Genomic DNA, 22667 nt, shown 5'->3' on the forward strand with positions numbered 1-22667 from the left:
CGTTTTCTTTCCAAAATTTCAGTTCGCTCACCAAGTGAGGAGATATCACGTTTAAGTTCACTGACTGACTGGTGGAGGTCCTGTCGTAAAGATGTATAGTGAGTGTCCATTTTGTCTGATAAAGTTTTGATAGTGTCCAGGAAAGTAGATTGAGAGAGAGCAGCTCTATCTTTACAAGGATTATCTCCTTTCAGGTTTCTATGCATAGAGGCTGTAGAACCTCTAGAGTCCTCATCTGAGAGGTCTGGATCCGATGCATTTTTACTGTTGAAGTGGTCTGTGAGAGTCCTTTTGGGGATCTCCTGATGCTTCGGCTTTCTCTTTCCAAAGTATGCCATGTTCGGTAATATTCTTTCTTATAGGATTCAGGAGCGTAAGTTATTTCTGTACTAATACGGGAAACTGGGGGGGGGGTTCAACCGGCACCTCTCCTGTTAGAGGCTTAGCCCATCATTGTATACTGCAGTATGTAAAAGGAAATTCACAAGTTAAGGGAGGTCTTAAAACAGTTATGTGTCCAGAGTAGTAGCCTCTAATCCCAGGAGGTGTTGTAGCACTAGATGAAGCTGGATATGGACTTGGATTTTCTAATGACCCTCTCCAGGGGATATGCCACCTCTGGGCGAGCTCGGTAAAAGGGAAGTGGGTATGACCCACAGATCGTGGGGTCTGCGGGAAAGGGAGAAGAGGGGCCCTTGTATGAAGAATAGCGATTATGGGGCTCAATACCTCAAATGAGGATGTATTGCGTATGTGAGCTTCTTTTGTGAGGCAGTTACTTTTCCCAATATTGTACTTCTGATTCTAGGGGGATAGGTAATGAAAGAAAATACTCCTGAGAGGGTAAGTCACAAAGTGAGGCACTGAGGCCTATAGAAGTATCAATTCTGTAGGTAGGTTAGAATGAAATATCCTCTCCAGGACCTCTCCCAAATACTTCTCTGTTAGATTTAGCCTGTTATTAAATAAACTTTTAGTGTGGATCTCAACTAGTGTGTCACAGGTATGTACAGGTATTTTAAAGAGGCAATCAGTATAGGTATAGGTTATGCAGAACCATGTATGTGGCTAAGAGGGGTAACGGTCTGAATGTGACACTCTGTCTCACAGGATTCCCCTTTATATGTTCAGTAATTGTTGTGCAGGGTACAGTTATTATGTTAAAGCCCTTTGGGCTATAGGACTGTGATGTGGCTCAGTAGCACTTACCGTGATATCATCAAAAACCAACTAGTTCTCTGCTGTGAAGAAGGCTGTAGTCGGCTCAGGATGTGATGCGGATGCGTTGCGGCTGGTAATATGGCGTCAATTCACGCCAAAAGTTCTCTGCTCTTTCCAAGAGGCTGGGGGCCTCCAGGAGATGCCGTGGACTCACCGTGTAAGATCTTTTACATTGACTGTTTCCTCTCTGAGTGTCCGGTCAATGAAAGGTGAGGCAGGAGGGGTGTCCTATAGACGTGCAGGTGCCGGTCTGGGCTTTGAGACATCGTCCTATGTTCAGGGATCAGGCAAACTAGTATAAGCTGCACACAACGAGCCACTGTCTCATCAACTGCTCCGGAAGGTCTGCGTATGGTGTCGGGTGATCTCTTAAGTAACCTTGCAGACTATGATGGTTCCCCGCTTGCTGGTAACAAGGGTTCAGACGGGATGCCGTTGGGTAATGAGACTCTGCTGCTGGGTCACTATGTTAAGAGCAAGAGGAGGGAGTAAAATTCAATATTGCCCAATTGGGGATGTAAAGAGCACAGGGAATAATGTTTGGGGTAATTAATTCCAGAGGGATGGGGAAAGAAAGGTGAATTAAGGAGTTATTATAGGGAGAGCTCCTGTTGTAAGCGACCGCTCAGTGTGGTTGCTAGCTCCGCCCCCCTGAAGCAGGATTTTTTATTGGGTTGTGGTTCACGTCTGGTGCCCTCAGTTTGGGCCGCCTATGTACCCTCCCGTCTTGGCATTCAGTGTCCTCTTTACCTTGGGTATTGATTTCCCAAAAGTAATGAATGCTGCTGTGGGCTCTTTCCATTTAAGAAGAAAAACATAAATTATGCTTACCTGATAATTTCCTTTTCTTCTGATGGAAAGAGTCCACAGCACCCCACCTGTAATTTTCTGTAGGGCGTCCTTCAATTCTTCTGGCACTTTTTCACCCTGATATTTCTTCTACTGTTCCTTGTTACTCAGCAGAATGACTGGGGGATGAGGGCAGTGGGAGGAGTATTTAAGCCTTTGGCTGGGGTGTCTTTGCCTCCTCCTGGTGGCAAGGTTCTTAATTCCCAAAAGTATTGAATGCTGCTGTGGACTCTTTCCATCAGAAGAAAATGAAATTATCAGGTAAGCATAATTTATGTTTTATGTGTTCATATGTGTATATATACAATTTAACACAAATATATATATATGTATATAATCCTATACATATATATTTAACATTTGCTGCCATTGCTGCGCTACTTACCCCCTTCGCTGTGCGAGGTTCTCATGCCATGTCTCACTCAATGTATCAAGGACGAAGTAACCATTTAGGTCTGACCTAAATGAGTTGGTCTTTTGAGTGGATGCGTTGGAGGATAAGAGGGAAATGTTTGCCACTGATATTGAAAAAGCTTTACAACACATAAAGTCAGGTGATGTATATATAGAGGAGCTATATGACAAACTTTATGACCTAGAGAATCATAGCCGGAGGAATAACCTTTGCATCAGGGGCATCCCTGAAGACATCACTTCTGACAACCTCGAAGTTTACCTCATGGATATCTTAAAAACCTTATCATAGGATCACTTCTCCTGGCTCCACAACATATATATATATATATATATATATATATATATATATATATATATATATATATATATATATATATATATATATATATTGAAAGAGCCCACAGAACATTGAAGCCGAAAACTAATAGCTCACCTCCTTCTAGAGACATGATCATTAGGATTCTACAATACTTAATCAAAGAACAGATACTACAATATGCCAGGAAGAAACCACATTTCCAATTCCAAGGGAAATCTATCCAGATATTCACAGATCACACTCTACAAAAGAGAAAATAATTCCAAACCTTGACAAAGTTACTAGAAGGCCATAACATTGGTTATCAGTGGAATTTCCCTACACATCTCTCAGTACTCAAAGCAGACATGAGACATATATGTAAACACCCTACAGATATTCCTGAGTTCTGCAAGAAATGTGATCTTCAACCTCCCCAACCTAGACCATCTGCTGGCTCCACTCAAGCCTCATCTCATTCACCAACACACAAGGAGCCCTCACTTCCTAAATCTCAAAGACAATCCTGGGAAGAAGCTAAACATACGAAACCCAGGGGGAGCTCCAATCATTAGCTGGTGACAGCACGTTTTTTGATATTGAAGCAATCTAGCAGATATGCAAGAAAATACCAGTTTCTTTAAAAAATACTATATGCTGCAGTAGTACTGTTTGTGTTGAGATTTTCAATTGATTCTTTCCTCCTATGTTTCATGTTACAGGTTTTCAGACTTTTAAGAGGTCACTCATGATCCATCCAATTCTAATTATGTCCCAACCTACCTTGTTATTTGCAGTCCCCAGGACTAACTACTCTAGTATAGTCATCCTTGAGCTAGAAAGCCCTTTTCCTATGTTTTATTTTTCTTTGTTCTCTGTTTGAATTTCACAACCTTTCCCAGGTTATTCCCCTTTTTCCTTTTCTAATTCCATATAAGTGTCACTTACAGAAAGGATTGTCACCAGTTAAACTTTCTCTCAGACAAAGTTTCATTGTTTATCACATGAACTTTGTGTGTTATTTTCTTTAAATTATAATGCTACCTAACTCTTTTATATGTTTTAGGACATATAAGGATTGCAATCAACTGGGCAGAATCTTCATATATCAGGTATGATGGAAGGATCCCCTGAACTCAAACACTTATGGCAATTAAAAATTCTAAGGTAACTAAACATCCACACCAACAAGTGTCAATCTTTACAAAAAATGTCAAATGATTCCTACCCCCCCCCCCCAAAAAAAAAAAGGATCATTAGCACTACACAACTTTTATTAAAAAAACGGTCTTTATTGTCCTAATTCAAGAAACTCATTTTTAATTGACTAAATAACCCAAAATCCCACTATACTATTACCCCTATCACAAGACTAAACATATCGGGGTTGCAATCCTATTCATAAGGAATGTCCCTTTCACTTTATTGTCTCAACATAATGATTAAGAGAGCAGATTGTTAGTTGTTATGGGTCTCCTATATGGCAGTCCTATAACCATAGCTAATCTTTATGACCCCAGCCCAAAACTAAACACACCAAATTCTTTCAATATTGCACCAATAAGTTACTGGAAGTGACTAGATCCCCCCTGTGACTACTGCCACCACTGATATCTCCCTAACAACATTAGTTTAAATTTAACTAACCAAAAAATGTATTTTTCTTCTAGTGTAATATTTTTTCATTTTCTATCAGGCCAGTGTCACACAGCATATACTCTGGTTCATTGCTCTGTGCCAGCCAGCAGCCACCAGTGTTAATATGCGTTTATAATATTATTTTAAATGTAAAAAAAAATAAAAATAAAAAAAAAATATTTTGCTAGTGTAATCTAATTACATTTACTATCAGGCCTGTGTCTGTCAGGCTCACTCAGCATTAATATACCTCATTTTTTTTCAGTCTTTTGGTTAATTGGTCTGTGCCAGGCAGCCACCCAGCACTCAATTCTATTATTCTTCACCTTAATTTTAATATAAAAAAAAAAAAGTTTAAATTTGTTTGCTAGTGTAATCTAATATAATTTTCTATCCGGCCTGTGTGTTTTGGTGACATACAGAGCCTACTGTGTTTACTTGCTGCCCTCCCTAGTCTATGAGCCATGACTCATATGTGTTTAACCTTTTTTTAATTCCCCCCCTCAAAAAAATAATTTCAATCATTTTTCTAGTGTAATCTAATAGTATTTTCTATCAGGCGTGTGTGTATCTGACTTACAGAGCCTACTGTTTTTAATAGCTGCCCTTCCAAGGCTATCAGCCACGACTCATATGTATGTGCTTAACCTTTTTCTTTAAATTGCCAAAAAAAAGTCTTTAAATCATTATGCTAGTGTAATCTAATTGTATTTTCTATCAGGCCTGTGTCTAACTGTCTATCTGACTTACACAGCATACTGTTGTTAATTGCTGCCCTACGTAGCAGCCAGCCAGTGCGACCACTCATAGAGTCATATGTGCATTGCACTTCTTAACATAATTTTAATATTAAAATCTAAAATTTTAAAATATTTTGCTAGTGTAATCTAACTTAATTTTCTATCAGGCCTGTGTTTTTGTCACTTACACAGCATACTGTGTTAAATTGCTGCCCTACCTACCATCCACGACTCATATCTGCCAGCCTGTGTGCCAGGCCCAACTAGCCAATTAGTGGCACCAATCACAATTCTTGTAACAGTATATAAAAAAATAAAAATCATAATTTTTTGGACTGCAAATATTCAGTCTCCTAGTGCCATTGAATTGCATTTACCTCCTGCCTGCCGCTGCCAGCCTTTTGTGCCAGGCCATCTAGCCAACTATTTACACCAATCATAATTGTTGTCACAGACAGTATAGTTACTAATCAAAATTAAAAAAATTTTGATTGTTGATCTTAATCCTCAGTTTGCTCGTGCCCTAGAATTGCACTTTTCTACTGCCTTCCAAACCTGTGTGCCAGGCCTACTTGAAAAATATTTACACCAATCATATTTGTTGTGACAGTATTCTTAATAATTAAAAATTAAAATTGTTGGTAATAGTTGTTGAGAATCCTCAGTTTGCTGGTGCCATTGAATAGCACTTTCCTGCTGCACTTCTTAACATAATTTTAATATTAAAATCTAAAATTTTAAAATATTTTGCTAGTGTAATCTAACTTAATTTTCTATCAGGCCTGTGTTTTTGTCACTTACACAGCATACTGTGTTAAATTGCTGCCCTACCTACCATCCACGACTCATACCTGCCAGCCTGTGAGCCAGGCCCACCTAGCCAATTGTTGCCAGCAATCATATTTCTTTTAACAGTATTGCAAAAATGGTCAATCATCACTGTTTTGACTGTCAGTAATCAGTCTCCTAGTGTCCTTGAATTGCATCTACCTCCTGCCTGCCAGCCTTTTGTAGAAAGGGGGAAGTGATACAAAGATTCTACACTCAGACTCCTTGCTGATCCCGAAGGTGGTGTAACCTCTAAACACTGACACCTAAATGCAATATAGAAGAAAGAGAAGGGGGGTTGGGATAGCGCTTAAACAGCTTGAGTCTTGTGAAATAAGTGAAAGTATGTGATCTCAGATTAGTCAGTGACTAAAGAAATGAGGGTATCCCTGATTTTGGTTCTCGATTGTGAGGCTAGCTGCCTCGGTATATTAAATGAGAGTATCTGGTTTTTTTGTGGTTTTTAGTTTGTCATGTGACCAGAATTTATGCAGATAGTTCCTATATCTCAGATAGTGCCTATATCTCAAAAAATGTAAAATAACCTTATATCTTACGATTTTATATCATACATATGTGGTAAAATATATTTATAGTATTGTGTTTTTATAAAAAACCAAAGAGAGGAGTAATGTATTACAAATAAGTTTTATTCTAATACAGATGAGAGTCCTAACGTAAATTGAGAAACAATAAAATCTAACACTTGGATGCCGGCATCTGATTCTATTTCTTAAAACATCGCTAAAATTACAGTAGCATTAAAATTAAATTAAATTCCTATATATATAAAAAATTGTTGCTATTTTCTGGCAACAATTGCAATTTCTAAGAAGCGACTTATGCTTGTATACAAATCTTATGGTTACTTTATCTAGTACATATGTATCATAAGATCTTAATTGTATCTTTCTATTGGTATCCTTTGTATATCGTTACGGATACAGATTAGCGATATATTAGCTTGATGTATATTTGTGCTCATAACATAGATGTTACAGGTCTACGGTGGTAATCACAGTTGCAAATAGTTGTTTACAGATTGTTGTTTACAGATGAATCTGTTACAGGAAGTTTTGTAGAAAAGAGTGTCTCCTATTATAAAAAAGTGTCTCTTATTATAAAAACCTTGATTTATTGTCCATATTCTGGGTTCCTCATTAGAGTGGTGACCGGCCGGTCTTTTGTTTGTGAAGTGGTTCCTTGTATTCTCCTTTGCTGTTTTTCTCAGGGTTTAGATCCGGGTCCTTAAAGTTTTCCAGAAATGTTGTTGTGATTCTCTTCTTGTCTATGTAACCCTTAGCTAGGTGATTGGGGCTGGAACGACTACTGGGTCCTGGGGCAGGGATTAAACATATAGAGTCTGTCCCTGAGAAGTGGGATATGGCTCAATGTACCTGCCCTAGCCAGTTCGAACTCAAAAGAAGCCTCTCAACCTGCTGGGTTCTTGTTCTTGGATATCCGGTAACTGTCAGCAATCTCTACGCATTTCAGCCTGGGGCCTTTATCAAGATGCTTGTGTGCTGTTCAGTCTGGATTTAAATATTGTATCTCTCCTCCTGATTGGATCCTTTCCTTGGCCAATCGATGACGTATATTTTCTGTTCCTCCTCCTGGAGGGTTGTCTCTTATCACTCTTCATTGCATCGCTGGTATAGGCTCAGCTTTACATTTAGACCTGATATTATTTCACTTATGATACTTGCAATTTATTTGTGAACACATATCTGTTTTAGTACAATATTTTTTAAAATTAGCGTAATACCTAAGTTTTTACTCCGTTCTTTGTTTACATGATTGAGTGTTTTGAAAAAGATTTTTTGTGTGTTTTTTTGTATTCCTTTATGTTCCAAGTTTTTTCAAGTCCTTTCTTTACTTAAGTTATATTTAATTGTGATATAAATCGTGTGAAGCTGTGTTCTAACTAAAATTTCAGCTCGAGAAAGTAGGGGGGGGGGAGATTGTGGTTGTGCTCTATTCAAATCTATTAGATTCTGTAGAAATAATTTTGGGGATCATTACTTTATCTATGTGTTTAATGTGTTCTTTTAAAGACTTTTATAATAGAATGGAATATTAGTTCACCTTATGTGTCTGATAGTTTCTTTGAGAAAAGTGTGAAAACATTGTGGAAAAAAAAAAAAAAAGAGATTTTTGTTTAAAGATTAGTTACTTTAACTATGTGTTTAATGTGTATAAATATTACTTAAAAAAAGCTTTTTATGTGTGTGCTATAATTTCTTTGAAAAGAGAGTATTGTTATAGATTGTATATCTATAGGAGAATGTGAATAATTTGTGAAAAAAAGACTTTTTTGAAATTCGTTACTTTAACTATGTGTTTAATTTGTGGGTTTATAGATATTATTTCAAAAACTTTTTGTGTATATTATAGTTTCTTTGAAAATAGTGTATTAATATGAATTATATATTTATGGGACCCCTCTTACAAGTTTACTTGATTTGATCAGTGAGTTGTTTTGCTGATTTTATGTGTCTATTTTTGTAGTCGTTATTTTATCCTAGTTTTTTATTTTGATTATGATTTTATTTGTATTTGTCAGATGCTATCATTTCTTTCTCTTCTATTAGTCTTATACTTTCTCATATGGGTATTCACAGTATTTTGGCCTCTATATATGTTGTATATCCTCATTTTCACTGTGTGTTTATATATACACAGTTCAGTCTATATCTTCTATCGTGTGGGTTATACTAATGTATTTAAATCCATTTCAGAATTTAATCCAAATGGGTGTAATGTTTTGAAGTTGAATATACATTCTGCCTCTTTTTTGAGAAGGAGTGTGTTCATATTCCCACCCCTTATTCCCAAATGTAATTTTTTGATACCCCAGTACTTAAAGTCTTTTAAGTTGCTGGAATGTTTTTCTTTAAAATGTGAGTACAGTTGATTCGTGCTCTATCTTTAGAATATGTTCTCGTATTCTATCTTTTATAGTTCTACTTGTTTGTCCAAAATATAATAAATTACATGTACATCTTATACAGTAGATGGCATTTCTGTCAGTACATCTTATTAGTTGATTGATTTTTAAGCAGAAGTCTGAGTTTGATGATCTTATCTCCTTACTTTTTTCACTGTATTTACATGATTTACAGGATATACAGGGGAAGAAACCTTTTAGTTTATTTCCGTTCAGATCTCCATCAACAATGTTTGTTCTTACTCTGTATTCACTGGGTGATAGTATAATTTTAAGGTTTTTGGCTCGTTTAAAAATTATGTCTGGTTGGTTTCTTACCCTTTTCCCTAAGATATGGTCTTGTTTTATCAAGTGCCAGTTTCTTTTCAGAATTTTCTTTATTTCAAAGTGTTGGTTACTATATTCAGTTATAAAAGGTATAAAGAATTCATCACATTCTCTTTCTTTTTTTGTTTTCTTTGTTAATAGGAACTCCCTGTCTACTGTTGATACTTCCTGTCTTATCTTTTCTACAGTGACTTTCTAGATGTTAATATGTCAGATTGGGATTGATAACTTTCAAGTGTGGAGCAGTTCTTCCTTACTCGTAGATATTGTCCTTTTGGGATATTAGATTTCCATTGTTTGAGATGACAGCTTTCTGCGTGTATGTAATTGTTTGCGTCTATCGTTTTAAATTAGTTTTTGGTACTTATTTGTAGGTTGTTAATTTCAATTTCTATATCCAAAAAGTGTATTTTCCGTCTACTGTATTCATGCGTGAATGTAATACCAATACTATTGGTGTTAAGATCTATGATGAAGGTGTCCAGTAATTCTATGTCTCCTTGCCAGATGATAAATATATCATCTATATATCTGCAATAGAGCACAAGGTTCGCCCCCCATGGGCCATTATGTATGTGTTCGTCTTCAAAGTGGCCCATGAATAAATTGGCATAACTGGGGGCGAACCTTGTGCCCATTGCCGTACCTTTGATCTGTAGGTATACCTCATTGTTAAAGTAAAAACTGTTGTTTTGTAGAATGAAGTCTATACATTCCATAATGAATCTATTCTGATGTTCAGGTAATTCCTCATCTTTGTCTAGTATTTTCTTCACAGCTTTCTGTCCTAATTCATGTGATATATTAGTGTATAAGGAGTTAACGTCGCATGTCACTAATGTGTAGTTTTCCTTCCATGTTATTTCTTTAATATTATTAATGAAATGTGTTGAGTCTCTGAGGTACGCCGGTAATTCAATAGCATACTTCTGTAGATAGAAGTCCACGTATTGTGATAAGTTTGATGTTAGACTGTTTATCCCAGAGATAATGGGACGGCCTGGTGGTTTCTCTAAATTTTTATGCACTTTTGGCAGAAAGTAGAATGTGGGGGTTTTGGGATATGTTATGGAGATGAATTCTGATTCTGAGTCGTTTATTATCCCTTTATCTTTCGCTTTTTTGAGTATATTGCTAAGTTTATCTTTTTGTGTTTTAATAGGGTTACATTTCAGTTTCTCATATGTAGATTTGTCCTGCAGTATTCTATTTGATTCCTCTACATAATATGTCCTGTCCATAATGACCAGACCCCCACCCTTGTCGGCCGGTTTAATAATGATTTCTTTGTTGTTCTGAAGTTCTTTTAGTCTTTGGATCTCTTTCCTGTTCAGATTTTTCTTAATTGATTTAGTTTGGTCTAGGGCCTCTAGTTCTTTTTTAATGTTCTGTTCAAACAGTTTTATATGCTCACTTTTTTCCTGAGTTGGATAGAATGAAGATTTTGCTCTTAGATTTGTGTGTCTGTATTGGTTATTCTCATTTTTGTTCCTATCCTGTATTGGGTTTTTTAGGAAGTATCTTTTTAGCGTAAGTTTGCGGATATATTGGTTTATGTTAATGAGGGTCTCAAACTTATTAAGTTTGCATGAGGGGGCAAAAGATAGGCCTTTATTTAGAACTCTTTCTTGATCTCTATTTAGGGGGATTTTACTTATATTAAATATACCGATTTTCTCTTTCTCTATATTTTGGATTATCTCCTCACTGTTTTGTTTTGGGGTTCCTCTCCCTCTTCTACCTCTAACCTTCTTTTCCCCTGTTGTATTCTTTGGGGTTTTGCTTCCTCTAATAGGTTTCTTGATGTCCCCGCTCTGGCGGGGGTTTCTTCTAAAAAATGTACATTGGAGGAGGCTGTGTTTGATTTTGTGTTATCAGATTTATTTACATAATCTCTCCTTGGGCTATGTTCTTGTCTTAGTGGCGTGAATCTGTTTTGTATTGGTACTCTCCAGTTTTCTTGTCTATTAAATGAATCATCCCTATCGATGGGTCTAAAGTCTCTATCTCTATTTCTATTACTCTGAAAATGTTTGTTATAATATCTATCGTGATAATTGTCTCTGGAATCTTGATGGTAATGTTCCCTCCCTTTATATTGGTAATTTTGGTATGGTTCTCTATATTGATAATTTTGGTATTGGTCTCTGCTCCTGTTCCAGTTTGGATATGTTCTATTACTATTAGGGTTCCTATAAGGTTTTTCCCAGTATCTACCTTGATTACTAGTTACTTGGTCATCGTCATTTCTAGGATATGTTTTAGGTTGTTCTTTGTTGAACCAGGTGTTGTTTCTGTGTGGTTTATCTGGTGTGTACTGTTCATCTCTCCAATTTCTATTTGTATAGTTGTTTCTCCATCCCCTCCCATCATGTTGTTGTATTGTGTTATATGTCCTATGTGAGTTTTTAGGTATATTTTTCTTATTATTGCTATTAGTTTTCTTTTTACTGAATATGTGTATGGGTTCTTTCCTTGTATTTTCTATTTTTGTATCACCATTGGTGTCTGTGTCACAAATGTTCTCTTGTTCTTCCCAAACTGGGTTATTTGTTTGTGTGGTATCCTCATCATCTTTTTTGTAGTCTGTTGAATCTCTATTAAATTTGGAATTTTTTTGTGTTACTATATTTTCCTTTAGTTCTGATATACTTTTTATAATATTGTTTTGTATATTTTTGTCGTCTAAGGATACCAATAGAAAGATACAATTAAGATCTTATGATACATATGTACTAGATAAAGTAACCATAAGATTTGTATACAAGCATAAGTCGCTTCTTAGAAATTGCAATTGTTGCCAGAAAATAGCAACAATTTTTTATATATATATATAGGAATTTAATTTAATTTTAATGCTACTGTAATTTTAGCGATGTTTTAAGAAATAGAATCAGATGCCGGCATCCAAGTGTTAGATTTTATTGTTTCTCAATTTACGTTAGGACTCTCATCTGTATTAGAATAAAACTTATTTGTAATACATTACTCCTCTCTTTGGTTTTTTATAAAAACACAATACTATAAATATATTTTACCACATATGTATGATATAAAATCGTAAGATATAAGGTTATTTTACATTTTTTGAGATATAGGCACTATCTGAGATATAGGAACTATCTGCATAAATTCTGGTCACATGACAAACTAAAAACCACAAAAAAACCAGATACTCTCATTTAATATACCGAGGCAGCTAGCCTCACAATCGAGAACCAAAATCAGGGATACCCTCATTTCTTTAGTCACTGACTAATCTGAGATCACATACTTTCACTTATTTCACAAGACTCAAGCTGTTTAAGCACTATCCCAACCCCCCTTCTCTTTCTTCTATACTGCCAGCCTTTTGTGCCAGGCCGTCTTGCCAACTATTTACACCAATCATAATTTTTTGTCACAGTATAGTTACTAATTAAAATTAAAAAATTCTTGATTGTTGATAATCTTAATCCTCAGTTTGCTCGTGCCCTAGAATTGCACTTTTCTACTGCCTTCCAAGCCTGTGTGCCAGGCCTACTTGAAAAATATTTACACCAATCATATTTGTTGTCACAGTATTCTTAGTAATTAAAAATTAAAATTTTTGTTAATAGTTGTTGTGAATCCTCAGTTTGCTGGTGCCAGTGAATAGCACTTTCCTCCTGCCTTGCAGCCTGCTGTGTGCCCAGCCCACCTAGCCAATTATTGCCAGCAATCATATTTCTTTTAACAGTATTGCAAAAATTGTCAATCATCACTGTTTTGACTGTCAGTAATCAGTCTCATAGTGTCCTTGAATTGCATCTACCTCCTGCCTGCCAGCCTTTTGTGCCAGGCCGTCTTGCCAACTATTTACACCAATCATAATTTTTTGTCTCAGTATAGTTACTAATTAAAATTAAAAAATTCTTGATTGTTGATGATCTTAATCCTCAGTTTGCTCGTGCCCTAGAATTGCACTTTTCTACAGCCTTCCAAGCCTGTGTTCCAGGCCTACTTGAAAAATATTTACACCAATCATATTTGTTGTGACAGTATTCTTTTTTTTTTTTATTAAATATTTTTTTATTATATGCATAGGTTATTACAACTTTTTCAAACGTTACAAATATGAAGTAAACACAGAATCACAAGAATGGTATCTCGCATTACATTGAGATGACATAGATATTGCATAATATAACCAGGTTTTCACCTCCATTTCTAACAGGTCCAAAGGTCAAACTATACCTGAGTGGGAGGTGAAATGAGGAGTGAGTAGGAGCGTTTACAGGTTAGGAGAGTCGTTGTCAGTTGGTAGGGTAAGGTTTTGGCGTTTTTTTTTTTTCCGCCTTTTGATCTGCTTTATAAAAGCGGAATTACGCTAGTAGTCGGTTGTTATGTGGGTATTGCCTGTATAAGCAGTTGAGTGGATGCGCGGGGCCAACAAGGGCCAACGCTCCAAAGGAGTGAAATCAAGATTCAATCATCCTTGCGCTATCGTGGGCTGACGTACCCCCTTGGAGGGGGGAGAGGATATTGGATGAGGAGGGGGTGGAGGGGGGGGGGAGGGGCTCATTGAGTGGAGGGGGGGGTGGAGGGGGGGGGGAGGAGTGGACAGACCGTCCTGGTCCCGTATCAGGGGCCAGTGACACTAAGGGGCAGGGAATTCTAATATTTAGCTCTGAGGCTCTGTAGGTAAGCTTCCCAGGGTTCCCAGACAAGACAGAAAGTTTCCGACTTGCGCCGGACTCTGTAGACAAAGTCCTCCATGGACTTGACATAAGTCAGATATTCCATTACACTCTGCCATTTTGGAGGGAGTACTTTTTTCCAGTTCCTGGCAATTGCCATTTTAACTGAGGTGAGTATGTATATAAGAAGGGTTCTCTGGTGCGGAGGCACTTTCTCTAAACCCAAGTGTAGAAGAGCCATTCCGGGGTCTTTTATCTCTGGAAGGCCCATCAAGCAACAGATCTTACTGGTCTTGCCCCAGAGTGCCTTTAGGTTGGGACAAGTCCACCAGGTGTGTAGTGGGGTGCCAATGCCACCACAGTTTCTCCAACAGGAGGGGGGGTGGTTAGGATAGAGGGTCTGCAGTCTGGTTGGGACCAGATGCCACCTAGTGAGCATTTTAAAGTAGAGCTCGTACATCGTGGTGCAATGTAGGGCAGCCTTGGTCTTGGCAATGGCCAATGTCCATTTCTTAGGGGAGTATGCCGTTTGTAGCTCTGCCTCCCAGGAGAGCATGTGTCTCGTCTTAGGAATTGTGGGGGGAACCAGTAGGCATCGATAGTGTGCCGTGAGGGGTTTATAGGTCTGGAGGCCCGTTTTCCATCGAGCTTCCCAAGCCGTAAGAGGCCGTGGGGCATCTCTCAGGAACCCCCAGGCTTTTAGTAGGGATCTTAATCTTAGAAGTTCAAATTCTAATTGCCGCGGGACCTCAAAGTTCGCCACCATCTCGTCTTGCGTTAGGAGTCGATCTTCTACGTAAAAGTCACCTACTGTCAAAATTCCGATCTGTCGCCACCAGTTCAGTCTCATATTGGGGAGGGTCTGAAGTATGGGGAGTACAGGTTGGATAGGAGAAGGATGGGGGGCGATCTGAGTGTGGTGTCGCAATTTATACCATAGCATTTGGCATCCTCTAACTATTGAGTTAGATATGGTGTGTACGGAGGCAAGATGTGGGGGGAACCACAGCAAGTCAGATAGATCTATATAGGCAGGCAATGATGCCTGTTCCAGGTCCCTCCATCTCGTGGGAGGGAGGTCTCGTCCCCAAGCTGAGACATGAGAGATCATTGCCGCCTCATAGTACATCTTCACGCTTGGCAATCCCAGCCCTCCCTGATCGATGGGGGACTGTAAGATTGAGGCCGCGACTCTGGGTTTCTTGTTGTTCCAGACATATCTATTAAAAAGGGTCTGAAAATGTTTCAGAAGTTTATCTGGGACTGGGAGGGGAATACATCGCATAATGTACGTTAGCTTGGGTAGTAGCATCATTTTCAGGGCTGCAATTCTACCCATCCAGGAGAGTTCATCATACTTCTTTGCTCTCAGGTGTTTGTCGACTGCCTTCAACAAGGAGTGGTAGTTCTCATGGAGGACCGTCTCCTTGTCATGAGACAAGAAGACCCCAAGGTGCCGGATACCTCTGGTAGACCATTTGAAGGAGTATTGCTGTCGCAAAGTTCTCTGTTCTTGATGGTCTAGATGAATCGAGAACGCCTCCGTCTTGGCTACATTTATTTTGTAGTTAGAGAGTACACCGAATCTTTCAATAAGAGCCATCAGCGGTGGGAGCGATAAGGTCGGCTCGACAATGAAAAGTGTAAGATCATCAGCGAATAATGCCACCTTTTGTACTGAATCATGCAGTAACAGACCCTGGATTTGGGTGTCCTGCCTAATGGCTTCCGCTAATGGCTCCATAACCATTGCAAAGAGGAGCGGCGACAGGGGGCATCCCTGCCTCGTTCCATTTTGTATGTATATCTTAGGGGAGCAAAAACCTAACCCCTTGACCACCGCTGTGGGAAGGGTATATAGGGCCTCAACTGCCCTACAGAATGAGAGCGGGATCCCAAATGTTCTCAGAGTCTCAAACATATATTCCCATCTCACCCTGTCGAAGGCCTTTTCGGCGTCTAATGACAGGGCGAGAAGGGGCAAGCCCATATCGTGTGATTCAGCGAAGATGTTCAGCAGTCTACGGGTATTGTCAGAGCCCTGTCTGCCTTGAACAAATCCGACTTGGTCCAGATGGATTATAGATGGGAGGTGTTTCCCTAGTCGTGTCGCAAGAATTTTAGAATATATCTTGATGTCCACATTGATAAGGGAAATAGGTCTATAGCTCCCGCATTCCTTGGGGTCCTTCCCTTCTTTAGGGATGGTCATAATATTAGCCTCCAAAAATTCCCTTAACATCTTGCAGTCGGAGTAGAAGAGGAGAAAGAAGAGAGACAAAGGTTCTGTAGAAGAGGGTGGAGAAGCCATCCGGACCAGGGGCCTTGTGAGGTTTAAGAGACAGGACGGCCGCCTTCACTTCCTCTAAGGTGAATGGTCTATCAAGGTCTGCAGCAGACTCCTCACTCAGCTGTGGTAGACGCAACTTGGTTAAGAATTGCCCCAACTCCCCACCGCTCACCGGTGGGTCATTGGAACCGCTGTCTAGATCATAAAGGGCAGCATAATAGTCTGAGAAGGCTTGACCAATCTCCCTAGGAGAGCAGACCATGCCACGGACAGAATTGATGGCCGGGATCCTACTGGCAACCGCCCTATTACGAAGTTTGTGGGCCAAAAGCCTATTGGCTTTGTTCCCTTTGCTATAGTATATTTGTTTTAATTTGAATAGGTTGGTTTGCACTTTTAAAAGCTCTCGTTTGTTGATCTCAGACCTTATCGCACCCACCTGGGTGGCAAAAGTGGGGTCCGGGGCTTTTTTGTTGGCCATCTCTAGGAGTCTTAGTTCGGCATATAGTTTTGATAAGGGGATCTTATGAGCCGCTTTCCATTGGGCCTTTTTTTTATGAAATGACCTCTCAGGTACGCTTTAAGGGTGGCCCAGACTATTTCAAGACTCGTATCCCCAGTGTCATTGTGTGCTAAGAAATCTAGGATGATTTCATTTAGGAGTGGAATCTCTGTTTCCGCGAGACACTGGTCTGGAAGTTTCCAGGACGGCCTACAGTCAGGGGACTGTAAGGCTAAGAGTTGGGCACTAACCATATCGTGGTCTGACCACGGACATGGACTGATCTTTGACACAGCAAATTTGTCAAGTGTCCATGAGTCGCAGAGCAGATAATCCAACCGAGAGTATGAATTATGGGGCACCGAGTGGTGTGTGTAGTCTAGTTCGGTCGGAGCTAAGCATCTCCAGACATCAAACAGTCCAAATTGGTACATTAGCCTACGAAAGGCCAATGACAGTGAAATTAGGTTACGGTCAGTTGGGTGGTTTGTGTTCTTTTTCTTGTCTAGCACTGGGTTCCAGACCAGATTCAGATTGCCCCCCACCAAGAGATGTCCTCTCTTGATTGGCTCTAACTTGTTCAAGAATTTTCGGAGAAAGGGGATCTGTCCCGTATTCGGGGCATAGATGGATGCCAACGTGTAGAGGGCTCCATTCAAGGCACAAACTAGAATAAGGAACCTACCCTCAGGGTCTCGTTCAATATGGTCTATCTTACAACTGACATCTCGGTGGATCATTATGGCAACCCCTCTTTTTTTTTTCGTATAGGAGGCAGTTTCACAGATCGGATATAAAGGGGAACTCCTGGGCTGTTTAGAGCCCCTTTCCCAGTGGGTCTCCTGCAAGAACATTAAGTGTATTTTGTGGGTGGATAAGTAGTTATACAGGAGACTCCTTTTAGTAGGTGTGTTAAGTCCCTGGACGTTCAGGGTGGCAGCCAAAACGGGAGCCATGTTATGAGCGGTCGCCTTCTGGGTAGCAAATGAGGACCTCAGGTGCGGGTAAGGGGAAAGGTTTTAAGGCGGATGGCGCAGGTGAGTGTGGATGAGGGGATATGGGTGGGAAAGGAGGGGGCGGGTGTTGGAGCACTTCAGGCCACGAACAGGATATCTTGAGATTCAAACGCTACTAGCGTATGTCGATGTGTATATAAACACTATCACAATGAGTGATCTCGCAACTAACAGTTGGAGAGCACAACTATATATGTGTGGGGGGGGGAGAGGCCAGCAGAGATAGCCGAGCCCCAGTCAGTCAGTTTAAAACGTGCAAGAATAGGGAGAGAGAGAGAGAGAGGGAAAGAGAGAGAAAGAGAAAACTCTCCCCCCCCCTCTCTCACGCCCCCAGTCACTATTGTAAATTTCTCGCTGTAAGCGAGGGTCTTGTAGTATATTACTGTAATGGGTGCATATTGTTATCTCTGGTATAAGGCTAAGAGAAAAATTGGGGTAAAGGAAGTCTAATCTCATTTCTGCAAGAATAAAGATTGGGAGAGAGAGTGGGAGACTCATGTGTTAGTCTGTATTTATGGTTCTCTGTCTATAATGTCTCTTCGAGGGAGGTTATGTACATACAAGGTGCTCTTGTGGGAGAAGGTATTCCAGGCCCCAAATTTCCGCTATTATGAACAGAGGTATTGGGATGGACAGCCCAAAGCAATAAAAAGAAAAACAACCATAAACAACATCAACATCCTTATAAACAGACACTATAAGATGGCCATCGTCAGTTCGCAGGGGCGAAGCTTGGGAGGGGTGTCAATCTTGTACCTTAGAGCTAATTTCTCATGTAAGTCTGACGGTCGCCGGGTTGAGAACTAATCTAATTCCTGGTTGATCAGGTACAAGTGGGAAGGGCTGTTATGAGATCAACACAGTCGATGGGGCATATATTGAAGGTGATTATGAACAGCTATAAATGGTGTACTTAACATTAGGGATATTGGTCACAAGTGGGGATTAAAAAGTGTGTACCTCCTGACGCTAGCCATCTAACCTTTGTGGGGTATATACATAAATATCAGCTAGAACAGCAACAACGTGGGGGTCTGGTGGTCGCCAGGTTGAAGACTAATCAAATTCCTGATTGGTCAGGCAGAGGTGGGGGTGGTAGGTGATTTAAGCGGCATAAGACCGTCTCAGGTAAGGGGGTATATATTAGAAGACGATGATGAGCGGCTATAAACGTTGTACTTAAGATTTGCAATATTGGTCACAAGAGGGGGTTGAAGTGTGTGCAACGCTTGACGACAGCCATCTACACTTTAGGTGAAAACATATTAAACCACAGGTGATATCGTTTCTGGGCAGATATTGGTTTCTGTACATCTTATATAGCTTGAGGTACATACATATATATCAATAAAATCATCAACAGAGTAAACAGTAACAACATGGATACAAACAACATCACATATAGATGACCATCAGCTCAAAAGAACCAATTTAGGGATTATATAGTTCTGGGAACTCAGGGTGCTATTTAACGGGAGATGAATGCCAAATAGGTGTTCAAGTGACCCAACTCCTGCCTATCCCAGTAAGGAGAAAGACGGCTGCTTCAGTAGTCGTAGTTTAGAGGGGCAAGGGTATTCAAACATGTGCAGTCTTGTTTAATTCTAGGTGGTATGCTACCCAAGGCGAGGGTGTAAAGCTATTTACTGTACACGCTACTTCTTAGTTATTTCTCTTGATTGAAGATTAAAGCAGGCGCGACTCTGGATAGTGCACATCTAAGCATTGGGGTAAAGAAGGGTGGGGATTCACTCTCTTTCGTAGCACTCATTAATCTAGCGGGAGTAGGTAGTCTAGAGTGGGAGTGCAGAGCTGTTGTTAATGCACTCTACTACCGTGGGATATCCCTTTAGTGTAGTTAGGGCATGTGCCTCACTAGGCAGTGGTCATCTAAGTAAAGTGCTAGAACATAGTAAGCCACAAGCTACAACATCACTTAACTGACCTTAATAAGTTTAGGTAAGTACAATTCACGTATTATTACAGGCACAAGGAGGTAGAGTAAGGAAGGAAGGGAAAAAGGAAGAAGAGAAGGAGAGTAGTGTAAAAAAGAGAAAGAAAAGAGAAACAGGAAGGGAGTGGAGGGGAGACGAGGAGGAGAGACAGCCAGAGAACATTAATGTAAAAAAGAAAAAACATCCATTATGTCTTAGCAGTCTCACCAATCTTCGTGTACCCTCGGTACACACGAGTCAGTCTCTATAGTAGTAAAGAGTCTCTCAATTATAAGTCCCCAATTGGGGAGATAACTATCTGCACATCAGAGCAATGACCAGAATGGAATATCTCACGAGGGAGCGTCTCTAGTCTTAGATATTGAGGTATTCCTCTGGTCACTGCTGGGTCTCTGTGGAAGGGAGCCCCACTCGGGGGCTGATGCTCTCAGGCCTCTACCAGGTACGATTGCTTGGGGTGGTATCAGTGGGTCTTGTGGCAGTAGGCTCCATCTTTGGAGTAATTCCCTTGCCTGTTGAGGTGAGGATGCCGCATATTGTTGTCCATCTTTATTGATGTAGAGCTTAACAGGGAAGCCCCACCTATATTTAATGCCCTTGTCTCTCAAGATTTTAGTGTAGGGTTGGTAATGTCTTCTTATCTGGAGAGTGTGGGGAGAGAGATCTTGGAATACCTGAATGTCAGCATACTGCTCCGGGAGTGACTTGTCCCCCGCCAGGGTTCTCAGGAGTTTCTCTCGAAAAGTGTAATAATGTAGGCGGGCGACAACATCTCTTGGTTTATCGTCCTCGGCCTCAGGGCTCTATGGGCTCTATCGAGGAGCATCTCTTTCTCAATCTCTGGACCAAGGACTGTAACAAAAAAGTCTTGGAGGAATTTTTCAAGCTCCTGTGGGGGCACAGATTCAGGGATACCCTTCACCCTAATATTGTTGCGGCGAGTCCTATCTTTAAGGTCTGCAAGTTTGAGCTCGAGGTCAGTGATCTGCTCTGCCAGACTCTGCGAGTAATCTAAGAGATTGCCGTGGTCTACCCTGAGATCTTCCTGCTTGCGTTCCAACGCATCTGTTCTTTCTCCCATAAGGGCTATGTCCCTTTTCAGATCAGCATGTCCCTTATCAAACTTCTTGGAGAGGGAGTCGTGATGCGAGGCCAGGAGCGACCTGATAGAGTCCATTATGTTGTTATCAGTGTCCTCATTTTGGTGTTGTAGACGGCCTGTGGCCTGGGATAGTGTTGTTCTGATGCGAGCATCGTTAAGGCTGCTTGTGTCTGAGGCATCCTCTTCTGAGCCAGATTGTTGTCTGGATGTGTGTTGGCTAAAGTGGTCTGCCACTGTTCTCTTCGGGGTTTTGTGGGAATTTGCTTTCTTTAAAGGATTGTGGCATCTTGTGCTTCTGCAATTTGTAGTGGCATGAGATATAGAATGCAAATAGTGGGAAAGGAAAAGACTGTTATGCACTATAAAGGTATCCTGCTTCAGGGCTGACTGGGGCTATGGCATCAGTGCATAAAGCTAGCACATTGTTTACACAGTTCCTGGCATCACATATAAAATTGAGGCTGAGCTAGTTAAGAGCTGTGCCGTAAGGCCTGGGAGCTGAGGTGGTTCTCACAAAGGTGTATATTCTGATCTAGTCTCTCCCCTGGGGGGTTGTCCCCTTAGGACGATGTGGGAGAAGGTATAGGGGTATGACCCGCAGGCAATCAGGGCCGGCGGGAAAGGGAGGGGAGAGACCTGTGAGAGGGCTGTAGGTAAAAGATGAAATTGCTGCCACATAGTGCTCCAGAAATGGTCCGGCTCTAAAGCTCACGTTCCTGCTTTTCAACAAAAGAGAACAGATAAAAACAATAAAAAAAGTTGTTTCAAATTCCCTGCACTATCTGAATCATGAAAGAAACATTTGAATGTATACATATAAATGTATGTATTTATATGTGTATATATTGGCAAAATGGGTCAAAAGAAGGACTTGACAGGCTCAGAAAAGTCAAAAATAGTGAGATATCTTGCAGAGGGATGCAGCACTCTTAAATTTGCAAAGCTTCTGAAGCGTGATCATCAAACAATCAAGCGTTTTCATTCAAAATAGTCAACAGGGTCGCAAGAAGCGTGTGGAAAAACCAAGGCAACAAAATAACTGCCCATGAACTGAGAAAAGTCAAGCGTGCAGCTGCCAGATGCCACTTGCCACCAGTTTGGCCATATTTCAGAGCTGCAACATCACTGGAGTGCCCAAAAGCACAAGGTGTGCAATACTCAGAGACATGGCCAAGGTAAGAAAGGCTGAAAGACGACCACCCCTGAACAAGACACACAAGCTGAAACATCAAGACTGGGCCAAGAAATATCTCAAGACTGATTTTTCTAAGGTTTTATGGACTGATGAAATGAGAGTGAGTCTTGATGGGCCAGATGGATGGGCCTGTGGCTGGATTCGTAAAGGGCAGAGAGCTCCAGTCCGACTCAGACGCCAGCAAGGTGGAGGTGGAGTACTGGTTTGGGCTGGTATCATCAAAGATCAGCTTGTGGGGCCTTTTCGGGTTGAGGATGGAGTCAAGCTCAACTCCCAGTTCTACTGCCAGTTTCTGGAAGACACCTTCTTCAAGCAGTGGTACAGGAAGAAGTCTGCATCCTTCAAGAAAAACATGATTTTCATGCAGGACAATGCTCCATCACACGCGTCCAAGTACTCCACAGTGTGGCTGGCAAGAAAGGGTATAAAAGAAGAAAATCTAATGACATGGCCTCCTTGTTCACCTGATCTGAACCCCATTGAGAACCTGTGGTCCATCATCAAATGTGAGATTTACAAGGAGGGAAAACAGTACACCTCTCTGAACAGTGTCTGGGAGTCTGTGGTTGCTGCTGCACGCAATGTTGATGGTGAAACAGATCAAAACACTGACAGAATCCATGGATGGCAGGCTTTTGAGTGTCCTTGCAAAGAAAGGTGGCTATATTGGTCACTGATTTGTTT

Source organism: Bombina bombina, chromosome 5, assembly GCF_027579735.1.
Source record: "Bombina bombina isolate aBomBom1 chromosome 5, aBomBom1.pri, whole genome shotgun sequence".
NCBI classification, from domain to species: Eukaryota; Metazoa; Chordata; class Amphibia; order Anura; family Bombinatoridae; genus Bombina; species Bombina bombina.